The sequence below is a fragment of the Pteropus medius genome, unplaced genomic scaffold, assembly GCF_902729225.1.
Source record: "Pteropus medius unplaced genomic scaffold, Ma_sr-lr_union100, whole genome shotgun sequence".
In the NCBI taxonomy this organism is placed as follows: domain Eukaryota; kingdom Metazoa; phylum Chordata; class Mammalia; order Chiroptera; family Pteropodidae; genus Pteropus; species Pteropus medius.
Window position 1 is genome coordinate 18044986 of NW_024349798.1, and position 4512 is coordinate 18049497.

Consider the following 4512-nt stretch of genomic DNA (forward strand, 5'->3'; position numbering starts at 1 on the left):
TACCATTCTTTATTCCTGTTTTTAATACATGTTTTTTCTTCTTAAAGAAGTTTCTCCAACATTTCCTGTAATACTGGCTTGGTGATGATAAATCCCTTTAGCTTATTTTTGTCTGGGAAGCTCTTTATCTGTTCTTCAACTCTAAATGGTAGCTTTGCTGGATAAAGTATTCTTGTTTGTAGACCTGGGTCTTCATCCTGTCTAATATTTTTTGCCAAGCCCTTTAGTCCTTCATAGTTTCTTTTGAGAAATCAGCTGCCAATCTTAAGGGTGTTCCCTAATAAGTAGCTATCTGTTTTTCTCTTGCTGCTTTTAATATTCTTTCTTTGTATTTAACCTTCGGCATTTTAATTATAATGTGTCTTGGTGTGGGCCTCTTTGAATTGCTGGTTTTGGGGGTTCTCTGAGCTTCCTGGGGTTTTATGTCCATTTCTTTCACCAGGTTAGGAAAGTTTTCCATCATTATTTCTTCAAACAGCTGTTCAACATCTTGATTTTCTTCAGTTATGCTGATCAGGTGGATATTTGGATCCTTAATAGTGTCCCATATGCTCCTTAAATTGTTTTTATAGTGTTGGCATCTTATCTCTTGCCATTCTGATTGAGTGTCTTTGGCTTTCCCATCCTCTAGATAGATCATTTGATCTTTTTTTTAATTCATTTTATTTATTCCTTTGTTTATTTCATTTAATATACTTCTCATCTCAGATAATGTGTTCTCCATTTCAGACTGGTTCCCTTTTATAATTTCCATTTTCATTTCTATGTTTTTTACCTCTTTATTGACCTTCTCCCTGAATTCATCTACACTTCCCCTAAGTTCATTGAACATCTTTATAATCAGTGTTTTGAACTCTGCATCTGTTAGATTATTTGACTTCATTATATCTGGACCTCTGCTCTGTTCTCTCATATGGTTTCTGCTTCTTTGTCTTCCCATTTTGGCTGCCTTTCCATGTCTGTTTCTGTGTACTAAGAAAAACTCCTAAGTCTCCCAGTCTTATTAGTGTGAATTTGTGAAGTAGGTTTCCAGGGACACAATCCTGAGAGGGGTTCAGCTGTAGGCCAAATTTAGCTCAAGCCTCTACCCCTCCAGGGCCACCTGTTAAGATTCAGCAATCAATCCACAGATGCTGTGCTTATAGTTGCCTCAAAAGGCCACACTGCCTTCACCAGTGTGAGTCTCAGCAAGGAGCACCAGACTCGCTGAGGATATACCTGGATGTGGCTTGGGTGGGGGCCCGAGTTGGGGGAGGTAGAGTTTTAGGAAATCCTCTGGGTGGAGCAACCTCTGTCATCCAGTTTAATGACCACACAGCTATGGCAGCACTGTGTCTCTGCACACTGGGAAGAGGGAGAACTCAACAGAGAACAATCATACCTCTGGCACTTCTGTACAGAGCGAGCCTCGCTTCAGCCTTCACTACGACAATGTCTCCCTGTAAGTCCCTGGTGTCTCCTGCGCACAGCCGAATTGGCACTGGTGCTTAGAGAGAGCAGGTCTGCGAATATCAGCTCGCCGATGAGGCCCCTTTAAGAGGCTTCTGCCGCTGCCACTGCCACCGCTTCTGTCTCACTCACTCAGCAGCTCGAGACTTGGCAGCCCCACGTCCTCACCTGGTCCTACCTTCTGCCATTGCAGGATGATTCCTTGGATTTCTCCCTAGTTGTATGGATTGTTCATCAGAATCCCAGGTGATTTTTCTTTGCTGCTGCTTCTTGTTTCCATCATAATTTTGATTTGGTCGCCAGAGGGATGAACAAAACCTCTATCATCTATGCTATTTTTTTTTTCCTCCTCGTGGCGTTCTACCTTTTAAAGTACTTATCCTGTCTTTTTTTGTGCTGTTTCAGGAGGAAGTAATGATACATATATTCAATTCGTCATGGTAACTGAGATGGTTATAGCATTTTCATTTCAACCAGCATTGTTCAAGAGCATTGGCTTCCTCACACTTTTACCAGCATTGGGCCCAGTAAACCATTTATTGATCACAAATAAACTTGTTCATCCCTAAATGCTCAATTAAATAAGACCTGGGTCTCAGTGGGTCTCAGTCATTCAGTGATGGAGCTGTGGTGACACCAAAGGTCTACAGTTTCTTCAGCCTCCTTGATTTGGTCCCTGGCCGCGCTAGCATAATCGATCCAGAAAAGACTTTAATCCCATTTCCGAAGGCTAAGATGCACCTCCTGGACCTCGCTCGCTTTGTCTGTAAGGTGGGAAGAGGACGCATAAAAGTGAGCTTTCAGTGAACTATAGAATACTCTGAAACGGTAGTGACTGAGACGAATGGCAGAGCATAGTGCCCAATTCATTTTGAGTTTCAGTGCTGTGTCCAAGGAGAGAGACACTGGTTGGTCCCTGTGTGGGGCTTACCCATCCAACACTGCCCATTTTTCTCTTTTTTACTTTTTTCTTTTTAACAGTTCAAGGGTCTTCATTTTCCTACCCGTCGCAGTATGGACTCACGGGGAAAGCGTCCTTTCCATGGCGCTCACTGAGAGCCTCTCCAGGGGGAGCAGGCTGGCGCTTCAGCTGAGCCCATACCTTTCTCTGCGGCATCCTTCTTTTATGACCATTTTCCTTCACAGGTTTCAGGGAGCTTTCTGGGCTCTTAGAGAATTTACTGCGCTCGATACACACCTTAATTCTCTTGACAAGAACCTCGCCCTTGATTTGCTTGTTCACAACAGGCCACCTGCATGCTGGGTGACTCCTAGTTTTGTCTTGGGAACTCCGGTGGACTGAACAGTGCCCATTCCCCTCTTTTGTAGTACCACCTGTCTGGTGACCCTTGTGCACGTGGCCAGCTCCATGTTTTCTAAAAGGCCCAGGGAACATGCAGCGGACGCCTCACCTCTTCCCCTTGTGTCGCTCATTTTGGCAAGTTACTGGGAGATGGTGGCTCCAGCCCATAGGGCCCACTGCAGGTCAGTGGTCACTTCTGTCCTCCCCAGGAGTCCTCCTTCTGACCCTGGCTTCCCTACTTGGTCTCCTGCCCACCAACCAGTTTAGGTTTTATTTATATGGACTTCATTTAGGAAGGACACACCACCCTTTCCATTTACTCTGACAGAGAACTATCATCTCACTTTGTGCTTTTAAAGCCAAATGTTTAATCACATGTGTTCATCTTATTAAATTATTATGTATAAGAAAACATAAAAATTATTTAAATAACCCAGAATCCTGCTACCCAGAAACAATTTTCATGTGTTTTTTGATGTATATTTATCATTTTTGGTCTGTGAACACACACTGGTTTAAAAAATCTCAAAAAGGAGAGTATACTTTGCACATACATCTTTCTATATCATTAAACAAAGAACATTTTTTCAAAGAACATTTTCCATTATTTTTTCCAGATCTATTGATGTGAAATTGATAAACAAAAAACTGAATATAATTAATGTATACCATTAGACGGTTTTGAACACAAATAAATACTATTGATACCATCATCACAACTAAGGTAGTAAACAGATCCATCATCTCCATGTTTACTTGTGTCCTTTTGCTCAGTGTGTGTGTATGTGTGTGTGTGTGTTAAGAAAACTAAACATGAGATCTACCCTTTTAACAAATTTTTAAGTGAACAATATTGCAAATCATATATATAGGATGAGTTCATTTCCAAAATATATAAGGAACTCCTAGGACTCAATAACAAAACAAAAAGAAACAAAACAAAACAAACAAAACAAAAAACCTAATTTAAAAATGGGCAAAGGACTTGAACAAACATTTCTTCAAAGAAGACTTGCAGGTCCAGAGACAGGTGCTCAGTCTCACCAATCATCAGGGAAACACAAATCAAAATCACGATGAGCCATCACCTTTGTTTAAACAAAAATCTTTAACTTCCAAGACTGAAGTCTTTTTGTCAGTCAAGGTTTTATTGAGCCAAAAATGCTGGATGAAAGACCCGTCTTGGGCCTGGAGTCTAAAGTACCAGCAGCAGCATGGCTAGATATAAATGACAGCTTGTCCGAAGTCCCAGAGTTTTGCAAGTGTTTGCAAGCTCTGGGCTAGCAGGGTCCACAGAAACAATGTCTCTGAAACCCTTGTGTAAACAGCAAACAGAGGCTCCTTCTCAGTATTTTTCTCTCTTGGTCCCTCTCACCCTCTGCTCTTGAGAGAAGACCACACTCTGTCTGTGGAGTGTTTCTCCTTTTCTAATAAACTTTCCTTTTGACTCTAACGTTGACCCGTGTGTTGAATTCTTTCCACACTCTCTGCTAAAGGACTCTCTTCTTCTCTCAGTGCAGGGCTTGGTCTCCCCTTGCACACCCCTCACGTGGTGTACGTCCTAATAAGATTAGAGATGAAGCTGCAGAAGTCGATAAGTTATTGTGGATTGATAGATGCTAGAGGGCAGGTGGTTTACACTCATTGTAATGGAAGTTAAATGAACCTATATGTAGTGTAGTAATCATAACCGTGGCATTGTTTTCTGGAATAAATCTCTATTGTTCAAATGCTTTCAGAAACAGCTGTTTTGTCTTTCT